Source organism: Heptranchias perlo, unplaced genomic scaffold (genome assembly GCF_035084215.1).
Source record: "Heptranchias perlo isolate sHepPer1 unplaced genomic scaffold, sHepPer1.hap1 HAP1_SCAFFOLD_64, whole genome shotgun sequence".
Taxonomy (NCBI): Eukaryota; Metazoa; Chordata; class Chondrichthyes; order Hexanchiformes; family Hexanchidae; genus Heptranchias; species Heptranchias perlo.
Genome location: NW_027139666.1, coordinates 206,859 through 221,193, shown reverse-complemented (window position 1 = coordinate 221,193; position 14,335 = coordinate 206,859).

The window sequence follows — 14,335 nt, the reverse complement described above, 5'->3', positions numbered from 1 at the left end:
CTGGGACTGAGGGTGAGGAGACTGGGAATGAGGGAGAGAGCCGGGGAGGTGAGGAGACTGGGACCGGGGGAGAGAGCCGGGGAGGTGAGGAGACTGGGACCGAGGGAGAGAGCCGGGGAGGTGAGGAGACTGGGACCGAGGGAGAGAGCCGGGGAGGGGTGGAGACTGGGACCGGGGGAGAGAGCCGGGGAGGTGAGGAGACTGGGACCGAGGGAGAGAGCCGGGGAGGGGTGGAGACTGGGAATGAGGGAGAGAGCCGGGGAGGTGAGGAGACTGGGAATGTGGGAGAGAGCCGGGGAGGTGAGGAGACTGGGACCGGGGGAGAGAGCCGGGGAGGTGAGGAGACTGGGACTGAGGGAGAGAGCCGGGGAGGTGAGGAGACTGCGAATGAGGGAGAGAGCCGGGGAGGTGAGGAGACTGGGACTGAGGGAGAGAGCCGGGGAGGTGAGGAGACTGGGACTGAGGGAGAGAGCCGGGGAGGTGAGGAGACTGGGAATGAGGGAGAGAGCCGGGGAGGTGAGGAGACTGGGAATGAGAGAGAGAGCCGGGGAGGTGAGGAGACTGGGACTGAGGGAGAGAGCCGGGGAGGTGAGGAGACTGGGAATGAGGGAGAGAGCTGGGGAGGTGAGGAGACTGGGACTGAGGGTGAGGAGACTGGGACTGAGGGAGAGAGCCGGGGAGGTGAGGAGACGAGGACTGAGGGAGTGAGCCGGGGAGGTGAGGAGACTGGGAATGAGAGAGAGAGCCGGGGAGGTGAGGAGACTGGGAATGAGGGAGAGAGCAGGGGAGGTGAGGAGACTGGGACTGAGGGAGTGAGCCGGGGAGGTGAGGAGACTGGGAATGAGGGAGAGAGCCGGGGAGGTGAGGAGACTGGGACTGAGGGAGAGAGCAGGGGAGGTGAGGAGACTGGGACTGAGGGAGTGAGCCGGGGAGGTGAGGAGACTGGGAATGAGGGAGAGAGCCGGGGAGGTGAGGAGACTGGGACTGAGGGAGTCAGCCGGGGAGGTGAGGAGACTGGGAATGAGGGAGAGAGCCGGGGAGGTGAGGAGACCGGGACTGGGGGAGAGAGCCAGGGAGGTGAGGAGACCGGGACTGAGGGAGAGAGCCGGGGAGGTGAGGAGACCGGGACTGAGGGAGAGAGCCGGGGAGGTGAGGAGACTGGGAATGAGGGAGAGAGTGGGAGAGGTGAGTAGACTGGGACTGAGGGAGAGAGCCAGGGAGGGGAGGTGAGGAGACTGGGAATGAGGGAGAGAGCCGGGGAGGTGAGGAGACTGGGAATGAGGAAGAGAGCCGGAGAGGTGAGGAGACTGGGACTGGGGGAGAGAGCGGGGGAGGTGAAGAGACTGGGACTGAGGAAGAGAGCCGGGGAGGTGAGGAGACTGGGAATGAGGGAGAGAGCAGGAAGATGAGGAGACTGGGAATGAGGGAGAGAGCCGGGGAGGTGAGGAAACTGGCACTGAGGGAGAGAGCCGGGGAGGTGAGGAGACTGGGAATGAGGGAGAGAGCCGGGCAGGTGAGGAGACTGGGAATGAGGGAGCGAGCCGGGGAGGTGAGGAGACTGGGACTGAGGGAGTGAGCCGGGGAGGTGAGGAGACTGGGAATGAGGGTGAGGAGACTGGGACTGAGGGAGAGAGCCGGGGAGGTGAGAAGACTGGGAATGAGGGAGAGAGCCGGAGAGGTGAGGAGACTGGGACTGGGGGAGAGAGCCGGGGAGGGGAGGAGACTGGGAATGAGGGAGAGAGCCGGGGAGGTGAGGAGACTGGGACTGAGGGTGAGGAGACTGGGAATGAGGGAGAGAGCCGGGGAGGTGAGGAGACTGGGACAGAGGGAGAGAGCCGGGGAGGTGAGGAGACTGGGACTGAGGGTGAGGAGACTGGGAATGAGGGAGAGAGCCGGGGAGGTGAGGAGACTGGGACAGAGGGAGAGAGCCGGGGAGGTGAGGAGACTGGGACTGAGGGTGAGGAGACTGGGAATGAGGGAGAGAGCCGGGGAGGTGAGGAGACTGGGACAGAGGGAGAGAGCCGGGGAGGTGAGGAGACTGGGACTGAGGGTGAGGAGACTGGGAATGAGGGAGAGAGCCGGGGAGGTGAGGAGACTGGGACAGAGGGAGAGAGCCGGGGAGGTGAGGAGACTGGGACTGAGGGTGAGGAGACTGGGAATGAGGGAGAGAGCCGGGGAGGTGAGGAGACTGGGACCGGGGGAGAGAGCCGGGGAGGTGAGGAGACTGGGACCGAGGGAGAGAGCCGGGGAGGTGAGGAGACTGGGACCGAGGGAGAGAGCCGGGGAGGGGTGGAGACTGGGACCGGGGGAGAGAGCCGGGGAGGTGAGGAGACTGGGACCGAGGGAGAGAGCCGGGGAGGGGTGGAGACTGGGAATGAGGGAGAGAGCCGGGGAGGTGAGGAGACTGGGAATGTGGGAGAGAGCCGGGGAGGTGAGGAGACTGGGACCGGGGGAGAGAGCCGGGGAGGTGAGGAGACTGGGACTGAGGGAGAGAGCCGGGGAGGTGAGGAGACTGCGAATGAGGGAGAGAGCCGGGGAGGTGAGGAGACTGGGACTGAGGGAGAGAGCCGGGGAGGTGAGGAGACTGGGACTGAGGGAGAGAGCCGGGGAGGTGAGGAGACTGGGAATGAGGGAGAGAGCTGGGGAGGTGAGGAGACTGGGACTGAGGGTGAGGAGACTGGGACTGAGGGAGAGAGCCGGGGAGGTGAGGAGACGAGGACTGAGGGAGTGAGCCGGGGAGGTGAGGAGACTGGGAATGAGGGAGAGAGCCGGGGAGGTGAGGAGACTGGGAATGAGGGAGAGAGCAGGGGAGGTGAGGAGACTGGGACTGAGGGAGTGAGCCGGGGAGGTGAGGAGACTGGGAATGAGGGAGAGAGCCGGGGAGGTGAGGAGACTGGGACTGAGGGAGTCAGCCGGGGAGGTGAGGAGACTGGGACTGAGGGAGTGAGCCGGGGAGGTGAGGAGACTGGGAATGAGGGAGAGAGCCGGGGAGGTGAGGAGACTGGGACTGAGGGAGTGAGCCGGGGAGGTGAGGAGACTGGGAATGAGGGAGAGAGCCGGGGAGGTGAGGAGACCGGGACTGGGGGAGAGAGCCAGGGAGGTGAGGAGACCGGGACTGAGGGAGAGAGCCGGGGAGGTGAGGAGACCGGGACTGAGGGAGAGAGCCGGGGAGGTGAGGAGACTGGGACTGAGGGAGAGAGCCGGGGAGGTGTGGAGACTGGGAATGAGGGAGAGAGTGGGAGAGGTGAGTAGACTGGGACTGAGGGAGAGAGCCAGGGAGGGGAGGTGAGGAGACTGGGAATGAGGGAGAGAGCCGGGGAGGTGAGGAGACTGGGAATGAGGAAGAGAGCCGGAGAGGTGAGGAGACTGGGACTGGGGGAGAGAGCGGGGGAGGTGAAGAGACTGGGACTGAGGAAGAGAGCCGGGGAGGTGAGGAGACTGGGAATGAGGGAGCGAGCCGGGGAGGTGAGGAGACTGGGACTGAGGGAGTGAGCCGGGGAGGTGAGGAGACTGGGAATGAGGGTGAGGAGACTGGGACTGAGGGAGAGAGCCGGGGAGGTGAGAAGACTGGGAATGAGGGAGAGAGCCGGAGAGGTGAGGAGACTGGGACTGGGGGAGAGAGCCGGGGAGGGGAGGAGACTGGGAATGAGGGAGAGAGCCGGGGAGGTGAGGAGACTGGGACTGAGGGTGAGGAGACTGGGAATGAGGGAGAGAGCCGGGGAGGTGAGGAGACTGGGACAGAGGGAGAGAGCCGGGGAGGTGAGGAGACTGGGACTGAGGGTGAGGAGACTGGGAATGAGGGAGAGAGCCGGGGAGGTGAGGAGACTGGGACAGAGGGAGAGAGCCGGGGAGGTGAGGAGACTGGGACTGAGGGTGAGGAGACTGGGAATGAGGGAGAGAGCCGGGGAGGTGAGGAGACTGGGACAGAGGGAGAGAGCCGGGGAGGTGAGGAGACTGGGACTGAGGGTGAGGAGACTGGGAATGAGGGAGAGAGCCGGGGAGGTGAGGAGACTGGGACCGGGGGAGAGAGCCGGGGAGGTGAGGAGACTGGGACTGAGGGAGAGAGCCGGGGAGGTGAGGAGACTGGGAATGAGGGGGAGAGCCGGGGAGGTGAGGAGACTGGGAATGAGGGAGAGAGCCGGGGAGGTGAGGAGACTGGGACTGAGCGAGTGAGCCGGGGAGGTGAGGAGACTGCGAATGAGGGAGAGAGCCGGCGAGGGGAGGAGACTGGGACTGAGGGAGAGAGCCGGAGAGGTGAGGAGACCGGGACTGGGGGAGAGAGCCGGAGAGGTGAGGAGACTGGGAATGAGGGAGAGAGACGGAGAGGTGAGGAGACTGGGAATGAGGGAGAGAGACGGAGAGGTGAGGAGACTGGGAATGAGGGTGAGGAGACTGGGACTGAGGGAGAGAGCCGGGGAGGTGAGAAGACTGGGAATGAGGGTGAGGAGACTGGGACTGAGGGAGAGAGCCGGGGAGGTGAGGAGACTGGGACCGGGGGAGAGAGCCGGGGAGGTGAGGAGACTGGGAATGAGGGAGAGAGCCGGGGAGGGGAGGAGACTGGGAATGAGGGAGAGAGCCGGGGAGGTGAGGAGACTGGGACTGAGGGTGAGGAGACTGGGAATGAGGGAGAGAGCCGGGGAGGTGAGGAGACTGGGACCGGGGGAGAGAGCCGGGGAGGTGAGGAGACTGGGACCGAGGGAGAGAGCCGGGGAGGGGTGGAGACTGGGACCGGGGGAGAGAGCCGGGGAGGTGAGGAGACTGGGACCGAGGGAGAGAGCCGGGGAGGTGAGGAGACTGGGACCGAGGGAGAGAGCCGGGGAGGGGTGGAGACTGGGAATGAGGGAGAGAGCCGGGGAGGTGAGGAGACTGGGAATGAGGGAGAGAGCCGGGGAGGTGAGGAGACTGGGAATGAGGGAGAGAGCCGGGGAGGTGAGGAGACTGGGAATGGGGGAGAGAGCCGTGGAGGTGAGGAGACTGGGAATGAGGGAGAGAGCCGGGGAGGTGAGGAGACTGGGAATGAGGGAGGGAGCCGGGGAGGTGAGGAGACTGGGACTGAGGGAGAGAGCCGGGGAGGTGAGGAGACTGCGAATGAGGGAGAGAGCCGGGGAGGTGAGGAGACTGGGAATGAGGGAAAGAGCCGGGGAGGTGAGGAGACTGGGACTGAGGGAGTGAGCCGGGGAGGTGAGGAGACTGGGAATGGGGGAGCGAGCCGGGGAAATGAGGAGACTGGGAATGAGGGAGAGAGCCGGAGAGGTGAGGAGACTGGGACTGGGGGAGAGAGCGGGAAGGTGAGGAGACTGGGACTGAGGAAGAGAGCCGGGGAGGTGAGGAGACTGGGAATGAGGAAGAGAGCGGGAAGGTGAGGAGACTGGGAATGAGGGAGAGAGCCGGGGAGGTGAGGAGACTGGGACTGAGGGAGAGAGCCGGGGAGGGGAGGAGACTGGGAATGAGGGGGAGAGCCGGGGAGGTGAGGAGACTGGGAATGAGGGAGAGAGCCGGGGAGGTGAGGAGACTGGGACTGAGCGAGTGAGCCGGGGAGGTGAGGAGACTGCGAATGAGGGAGAGAGCCGGCGAGGGGAGGAGACTGGGACTGAGGGAGAGAGCCGGAGAGGTGAGGAGACCGGGACTGGGGGAGAGAGCCGGAGAGGTGAGGAGACTGGGAATGAGGGAGAGAGACGGAGAGGTGAGGAGACTGGGAATGAGGGAGAGAGACGGAGAGGTGAGGAGAATGGGAATGAGGGTGAGGAGACTGGGACTGAGGGAGAGAGCCGGGGAGGTGAGAAGACTGGGAATGAGGGAGAGAGCCGGAGAGGTGAGGAGACTGGGAATGAGGGAGAGAGACGGAGAGGTGAGGAGACTGGGACTGAGGGTGAGGAGACTGGGAATGAGGGAGAGAGCCGGGGAGGTGAGGAGACTGGGACCGGGGGAGAGAGCCGGGGAGGGGAGGAGACTGGGACCGAGGGAGAGAGCCGGGGAGGGGAGGAGACTGGGAATGAGGGAGAGAGCCGGGGAGGTGAGGAGACTGGGAATGAGGGAGAGAGCCGGGGAGGTGAGGAGACTGGGAATGAGGGAGAGAGCGGGAAGGTGAGGAGACTGGGAATGAGGGAGAGAGCCGGGGAGGTGAGGAGACTGGGACTGAGGGAGAGAGCGGGAAGGTGAGGAGACTGGGAATGAGGGAGAGAGCCGGGGAGGTGAGGAGACTGGGAATGAGGGAGAGAGCCGGGGAGGTGAGGAGACTGGGACTGAGGGAGTGAGCCGGGGAGGTGAGGAGACTGCGAATGAGGGAGAGAGCCGGCGAGGGGAGGAGACTGGGACTGAGGGAGAGAGCCGGAGAGGTGAGGAGACTGGGAATGTGGGAGAGAGCCGGGGAGGTGTGGAGACTGGGAATGTGGGAGAGAGCCGTGGAGGGGAGGACACTGGGAATGAGGGAGAGAGCCGGGGAGGTGAGGAGACTGCGAATGAGGGAGAGAGCCGGGGAGGTGAGGAGACTGGGACTGAGGGAGAGAGCCGGGGAGGGGAGGAGACTGGGAATGAGGGGGAGAGCCGGGGAGGTGAGGAGACTGGGAATGAGGGAGAGAGCCGGGGAGGTGAGGAGACTGGGACTGAGCGAGTGAGCCGGGGAGGTGAGGAGACTGCGAATGAGGGAGAGAGCCGGCGAGGGGAGGAGACTGGGACTGAGGGAGAGAGCCGGAGAGGTGAGGAGACCGGGACTGGGGGAGAGAGCCGGAGAGGTGAGGAGACTGGGAATGAGGGAGAGAGACGGAGAGGTGAGGAGACTGGGAATGAGGGAGAGAGACGGAGAGGTGAGGAGAATGGGAATGAGGGTGAGGAGACTGGGACTGAGGGAGAGAGCCGGGGAGGTGAGAAGACTGGGAATGAGGGAGAGAGCCGGAGAGGTGAGGAGACTGGGAATGAGGGAGAGAGACGGAGAGGTGAGGAGACTGGGACTGAGGGTGAGGAGACTGGGAATGAGGGAGAGAGCCGGGGAGGTGAGGAGACTGGGACCGGGGGAGAGAGCCGGGGAGGGGAGGAGACTGGGACCGAGGGAGAGAGCCGGGGAGGGGAGGAGACTGGGAATGAGGGAGAGAGCCGGGGAGGTGAGGAGACTGGGAATGAGGGAGAGAGCCGGGGAGGTGAGGAGACTGGGAATGAGGGAGAGAGCGGGAAGGTGAGGAGACTGGGAATGAGGGAGAGAGCCGGGGAGGTGAGGAGACTGGGACTGAGGGAGAGAGCGGGAAGGTGAGGAGACTGGGAATGAGGGAGAGAGCCGGGGAGGTGAGGAGACTGGGAATGAGGGAGAGAGCCGGGGAGGTGAGGAGACTGGGACTGAGGGAGTGAGCCGGGGAGGTGAGGAGACTGCGAATGAGGGAGAGAGCCGGCGAGGGGAGGAGACTGGGACTGAGGGAGAGAGCCGGAGAGGTGAGGAGACTGGGAATGTGGGAGAGAGCCGGGGAGGTGTGGAGACTGGGAATGTGGGAGAGAGCCGGGGAGGTGAGGAGACTGGGACTGAGGGAGAGAGCCGTGGAGGGGAGGACACTGGGAATGAGGGAGAGAGCCGGGGAGGTGAGGAGACTGCGAATGAGGGAGAGAGCCGGGGAGGTGAGGAGACTGGGAATGAGGGAAAGAGCCGGGGAGGTGAGGAGACTGGGACTGAGGGAGTGAGCCGGGGAGGTGAGGAGACTGGGACTGAGGGAGAGAGCCGGGGAGGTGAGGAGACTGGGAATGAGGGAGAGAGCCGGGGAGGTGAGGAGACTGGGACTGAGGGTGAGGAGACTGGGACTGAGGGAGAGAGCCGGGGAGGTGAGGAGACTAGGACTGAGGGAGTGAGCCGGGGAGGTGAGGAGACCGGGACTGGGGGAGAGAGCCGGAGAGGTGAGGAGACTGGGAATGAGGGAGAGAGACGGAGAGGTGAGGAGACTGGGAATGAGGGAGAGAGACGGAGAGGTGAGGAGACTGGGAATGAGGGTGAGGAGACTGGGACTGAGGGAGAGAGCCGGGGAGGTGAGAAGACTGGGAATGAGGGTGAGGAGACTGGGACTGAGGGAGAGAGCCGGGGAGGTGAGGAGACTGGGACCGGGGGAGAGAGCCGGGGAGGTGAGGAGACTGGGAATGAGGGAGAGAGCCGGGGAGGGGAGGAGACTGGGAATGAGGGAGAGAGCCGGGGAGGTGAGGAGACTGGGACTGAGGGTGAGGAGACTGGGAATGAGGGAGAGAGCCGGGGAGGTGAGGAGACTGGGACCGGGGGAGAGAGCCGGGGAGGTGAGGAGACTGGGACCGAGGGAGAGAGCCGGGGAGGTGAGGAGACTGGGACCGAGGGAGAGAGCCGGGGAGGGGTGGAGACTGGGACCGGGGGAGAGAGCCGGGGAGGTGAGGAGACTGGGACCGAGGGAGAGAGCCGGGGAGGTGAGGAGACTGGGACCGAGGGAGAGAGCCGGGGAGGGGTGGAGACTGGGAATGAGGGAGAGAGCCGGGGAGGTGAGGAGACTGGGAATGAGGGAGAGAGCCGGGGAGGTGAGGAGACTGGGAATGAGGGAGAGAGCCGGGGAGGTGAGGAGACTGGGAATGGGGGAGAGAGCCGTGGAGGTGAGGAGACTGGGAATGAGGGAGAGAGCCGGGGAGGTGAGGAGACTGGGAATGAGGGAGGGAGCCGGGGAGGTGAGGAGACTGGGACTGAGGGAGAGAGCCGGGGAGGTGAGGAGACTGCGAATGAGGGAGAGAGCCGGGGAGGTGAGGAGACTGGGAATGTGGGAAAGAGCCGGGGAGGTGAGGAGACTGGGACTGAGGGAGTGAGCCGGGGAGGTGAGGAGACTGGGAATGGGGGAGCGAGCCGGGGAAATGAGGAGACTGGGAATGAGGGAGAGAGCCGGAGAGGTGAGGAGACTGGGACTGGGGGAGAGAGCGGGAAGGTGAGGAGACTGGGACTGAGGAAGAGAGCCGGGGAGGTGAGGAGACTGGGAATGAGGAAGAGAGCGGGAAGGTGAGGAGACTGGGAATGAGGGAGAGAGCCGGGGAGGTGAGGAGACTGGGACTGAGGGAGAGAGCCGGGGAGGGGAGGAGACTGGGAATGAGGGGGAGAGCCGGGGAGGTGAGGAGACTGGGAATGAGGGAGAGAGCCGGGGAGGTGAGGAGACTGGGACTGAGCGAGTGAGCCGGGGAGGTGAGGAGACTGCGAATGAGGGAGAGAGCCGGCGAGGGGAGGAGACTGGGACTGAGGGAGAGAGCCGGAGAGGTGAGGAGACCGGGACTGGGGGAGAGAGCCGGAGAGGTGAGGAGACTGGGAATGAGGGAGAGAGACGGAGAGGTGAGGAGACTGGGAATGAGGGAGAGAGACGGAGAGGTGAGGAGAATGGGAATGAGGGTGAGGAGACTGGGACTGAGGGAGAGAGCCGGGGAGGTGAGAAGACTGGGAATGAGGGAGAGAGCCGGAGAGGTGAGGAGACTGGGAATGAGGGAGAGAGACGGAGAGGTGAGGAGACTGGGACTGAGGGTGAGGAGACTGGGAATGAGGGAGAGAGCCGGGGAGGTGAGGAGACTGGGACCGGGGGAGAGAGCCGGGGAGGGGAGGAGACTGGGACCGAGGGAGAGAGCCGGGGAGGGGAGGAGACTGGGAATGAGGGAGAGAGCCGGGGAGGTGAGGAGACTGGGAATGAGGGAGAGAGCCGGGGAGGTGAGGAGACTGGGAATGAGGGAGAGAGCGGGAAGGTGAGGAGACTGGGAATGAGGGAGAGAGCCGGGGAGGTGAGGAGACTGGGACTGAGGGAGAGAGCGGGAAGGTGAGGAGACTGGGAATGAGGGAGAGAGCCGGGGAGGTGAGGAGACTGGGAATGAGGGAGAGAGCCGGGGAGGTGAGGAGACTGGGACTGAGGGAGTGAGCCGGGGAGGTGAGGAGACTGCGAATGAGGGAGAGAGCCGGCGTGGGGAGGAGATTGGGACTGAGGGAGAGAGCCGGAGAGGTGAGGTGACTGGGAATGTGGGAGAGAGCCGGGGAGGTGTGGAGACTGGGAATGTGGGAGAGAGCCGGGGAGGTGAGGAGACTGGGACTGAGGGAGAGAGCCGTGGAGGGGAGGACACTGGGAATGAGGGAGAGAGCCGGGGAGGTGAGGAGACTGCGAATGAGGGAGAGAGCCGGGGAGGTGAGGAGACTGGGAATGAGGGAAAGAGCCGGGGAGGTGAGGAGACTGGGACTGAGGGAGTGAGCCGGGGAGGTGAGGAGACTGGGACTGAGGGAGAGAGCCGGGGAGGTGAGGAGACTGGGAATGAGGGAGAGAGCCGGGGAGGTGAGGAGACTGGGACTGAGGGTGAGGAGACTGGGACTGAGGGAGAGAGCCGGGGAGGTGAGGAGACTAGGACTGAGGGAGTGAGCCGGGGAGGTGAGGAGACTGGGAATGAGGGAGAGAGCCGGGGAGGTGAGGAGACTGGGACTGAGGGAGTGAGCCGGGGAGGTGAGGAGACTGGGAATGAGGGAGAGAGCCGGGGAGGTGAGGAGACCGGGACTGGGGGAGAGAGCCGGGGAGGTGAGGAGACCGGGAATGAGGGAGAGAGCCGGGGAGGTGAGGAGACCGGGACTGAGGGAGAGAGCCGGGGAGGTGAGGAGACCGGGACTGAGGGAGAGAGCCGGGGAGGTGAGGAGACCGGGACTGAGGGAGAGAGCCGGGGAGGTGAGGAGACCGGGACTGAGGGAGAGAGCCGGGGAGGTGTGGAGACTGGGAATGTGGGAGAGAGCCGGGGAGGTGAGGAGACTGGGAATGAGGGAGAGAGCCGGGGAGGTGAGGAGACTGGGACTGAGGGAGAGAGCCGGGGAAATGTGGAGACTGGGAATGAGGGAGAGAGTGGGAGAGGTGAGGAGACTGGGACTGAGGGAGAGAGCCAGGGAGGGGAGGTGAGGAGACTGGGAATGAGGGAGAGAGCCGGGGAGGTGAGGAGACTGGGACTGAGGGAGAGAGCCGGGGAGGTGAGGAGACTGGGAATGATGGAGAGAGCCGGGGAGGTGAGGAGACTGGGAATGAGGGAGAGAGCCGTGGAGGTGAGGAGACTGGGTATGAGGGAGAGAGCCGGGGAGGTGAGGAGACTGCAAATGAGGGAGAGAGCCGGGGAGGTGAGGAGACTGGGACTGAGGGAGAGAGCCGGGGAGGTGAGGAGACCGGGACTGAGGGAGAGAGCCGGGGAGGTGAGGAGACCGGGACTGAGGGAGAGAGCCGGGGAGGTGTGGAGACTGGGAATGTGGGAGAGAGCCGGGGAGGTGAGGAGACTGGGAATGAGGGAGAGAGCCGGGGAGGTGAGGAGACTGGGACTGAGGGAGAGAGCCGGGGAAATGTGGAGACTGGGAATGAGGGAGAGAGTGGGAGAGGTGAGGAGACTGGGACTGAGGGAGAGAGCCAGGGAGGGGAGGTGAGGAGACTGGGAATGAGGGAGAGAGCCGGGGAGGTGAGGAGGGGAATGAGGAAGAGAGCCGGAGAGGTGAGTAGACTGGGAATGAGGGAGAGAGCAGGAAGATGAGGAGACTGGGAATGAGGGAGAGAGCCGGGGAGGTGAGGAGACTGGGAATGAGGGAGAGAGCCGGGGAGGTGAGGAGACTGGGAATGAGGGAGCGAGCCGGGGAGGTGAGGAGACTGGGACTGAGGGAGTGAGCCGGGGAGGTGAGGAGACTGGGAATGAGGGTGAGGAGACTGGGACTGAGGGAGAGAGCCGGGGAGGTGAGAAGACTGGGAATGAGGGAGAGAGCCGGAGAGGTGAGGAGACTGGGACTGGGGGAGAGAGCCGGGGAGGTGAGGAGACTGGGACCGAGGGAGAGAGCCGGGGAGGGGAGGAGACTGGGAATGAGGGAGAGAGCCGGTGAGGTGAGGAGACTGGGACAGAGGGAGAGAGCCGGGGAGGTGAGGAGACTGGGACTGAGGGTGAGGAGACTGGGAATGAGGGAGAGAGCCGGGGAGGTGAGGAGACTGGGACCGGGGAGAGAGCCGGGGAGGTGAGGAGACTGGGACCGAGGGAGAGAGCCGGGGAGGGGAGGAGACTGGGAATGAGGGAGAGAGCCGGGGAGGTGAGGAGACTGGGAATGAGGGAGAGAGCCGGGGAGGTGAGGAGACTGGGAATGGGGGAGAGAGCCGTGGAGGTGAGGAGACTGGGAATGAGGGAGAGAGCCGTGGAGGTGAGGAGACTGGGAATGAGGGAGGGAGCCGGGGAGGTGAGGAGACTGGGACTGAGGGAGAGAGCCGTGGAGGGGAGGACACTGGGAATGAGGGAGAGAGCCGGGGAGGTGAGGAGACTGCGAATGAGGGAGAGAGCCGGGGAGGTGAGGAGACTGGGAATGAGGGAAAGAGCCGGGGAGGTGAGGAGACTGGGACTGAGGGAGAGAGCGGGAAGGTGAGGAGACTGGGAATGAGGGAGAGAGCGGGAAGGTGAGGAGACTGGGAATGAGGGAGAGAGCCGGGGAGGTGAGGAGACTGGGACTGAGGAAGAGAGCCGGGGAAATGAGGAGACTGGGAATGAGGGAGAGAGCGGGAAGGTGAGGAGACTGGGAATGAGGGAGAGAGCGGGAAGGTGAGGAGACTGGGAATGAGGGAGAGAGCGGGAAGGTGAGGAGACTGGGAATGAGGGAAAGAGCCGGGGAGGTGAGGAGACTGGGACTGAGGGAGAGAGCGGGAAGGTGAGGAGACTGGGAATGAGGGAGAGAGCGGGAAGGTGAGGAGACTGGGAATGAGGGAGAGAGCCGGGGAGGTGAGGAGACTGGGACTGAGGAAGAGAGCCGGGGAAATGAGGAGACTGGGAATGAGGGAGAGAGCGGGAAGGTGAGGAGACTGGGAATGAGGGAGAGAGCGGGAAGGTGAGGAGACTGGGAATGAGGGAGAGAGCGGGAAGGTGAGGAGACTGGGAATGAGGGAGAGAGCGGGAAGGTGAGGAGACTGGGAATGAGGGAGAGAGCCGGGGAGGTGAGGAGACTGGGACTGAGGAAGAGAGCCGGGGAGGTGAGGAGACTGGGAATGAGGGAGAGAGCGGGAAGGTGAGGAGACTGGGAATGAGGGAGAGAGCCGGGGAGGTGAGGAGACTGGGACTGAGGGAGAGAGCGGGAAGGTGAGGAGACTGGGAATGAGGGAGAGAGCCGGGGAGGTGAGGAGACTGGGAATGAGGGAGAGAGCCGGGGAGGTGAGGAGACCGGGACTGAGGGAGAGAGCCGGGGAGGTGTGGAGACTGGGAATCTGGGAGAGAGTCGGTGAGGTGAGGAGACTGGGAATGAGGGAGAGAGCGGGAAGGTGAGGAGACTGGGAATGAGGGAGAGAGCCGGGGAGGTGAGGAGACTGGGAATGAGGGAGAGAGCCGGGGAGGTGAGGAGACCGGGACTGAGGGAGAGAGCCGGGGAGGTGAGGAGACCGGGACTGAGGGAGAGAGCCGGGGAGGTGTGGAGACTGGGAATGAGGGAGAGAGCCGGGGAGGTGAGGAGACTGGGACAGAGGGAGAGAGCCGGGGAAATGTGGAGACTGGGAATGAGGGAGAGAGTGGGAGAGGTGAGGAGACTGGTCCTGAGGGAGAGAGCCAGGGAGGGGAGGTGAGGAGACTGGGAATGAGGGAGAGAGCCGGGGAGGTGAGGAGACTGGGACAGAGGGAGAGAGCCGGGGAAATGTGGAGACTGGGAATGAGGGAGAGAGTGGGAGAGGTGAGGAGACTGGGACTGAGGGAGAGAGCCAGGGAGGGGAGGTGAGGAGACTGGGAATGAGGGAGAGAGCCGGGGAGGTGAGGAGACTGGGAATGAGGAAGAGAGCCGGAGAGGGGAGGAGACTGGGAATGAGGGAGAGAGCAGGAAGATGAGGAGACTGGGAATGAGGGAGAGAGCCGGGGAGGTGAGGAGACTGGCACTGAGGGAGAGAGCCGGGGAGGTGAGGAGACTGGGAATGAGGGAGAGAGCCGGAGAGGTGAGGAGACTGGGAATGAGGGAGAGAGCAGGAAGATGAGGAGACTGGGAATGAGGGAGAGAGCCGGGGAGGTGAGGAGACTGGGACTGGGGGAGAGAGCTGGGGAGGTGAGGAGACTGGGAATGAGGGAGAGAGCAGGAAGATGAGGAGACTGGGAATGAGGGAGAGAGCCGGGGAGGTGAGGAGACTGGCACTGAGGGAGAGAGCCGGCGAGGGGAGGAGACTGGGAATGAGGGAGAGAGCAGGAAGATGAGGAGACTGGGAATGAGGGAGGGAGCCGGTGAGGTGAGGAGACTGGGAATGAGGGAGCGACCCGGGGAGGTGAGGAGACTGGGAATGAGGGAAAGAGCCGGGGAGGTGAGGAGACTGGGACTGAGGGAGAGAGCCGGGGAGGGGTGGAGACTGGGAATGAGGGAGAGAGCCGGGGAGGG